Here is a 402-nt window from a genome sequence, read left to right as displayed (position 1 = left end):
CGCGGGTAGCTGGGGCAGCTGCCGGGGCATCCCAAACCCGTCTGCTACGGCTTGAAAACTTGGCTGTACAAACGGGACGGGAGCAGCCGAGGGAAGCATCTGCCGGGGCCCCGCGGCCCCCTCACCTGCCTACGGCCCCGCACCACCCACCGGCGCCGTTAGCCCCTGCCCCAGCGGCGCCACAGCCGGGCCGGTCTCCAGCTCCCGCAGCCCTGCCCTGCCTTGCCCGGCCGTGGGCGCCGCCGAGCCGGGCTCATGTCTCGGCCCGTCCCCAGGGAGCCCGCGGCCAGGGCCGCCCTGGTGCTCCTGGCTGCTCCGGGCCCCCGGCCCCGCTCCGGCCCCGGCCCCCCGCCCGCGGGGAGGGTGTGGCTGCCGTGAGGGACGGGGTCAGTGACGCCAGGG

This window comes from Falco rusticolus, chromosome 2 (assembly GCF_015220075.1).
Source record: "Falco rusticolus isolate bFalRus1 chromosome 2, bFalRus1.pri, whole genome shotgun sequence".
Classification (NCBI taxonomy): Eukaryota; Metazoa; Chordata; class Aves; order Falconiformes; family Falconidae; genus Falco; species Falco rusticolus.
The sequence above is the reverse complement of the archived record's forward strand: the minus strand, read 5'-3'. Positions refer to the sequence as shown.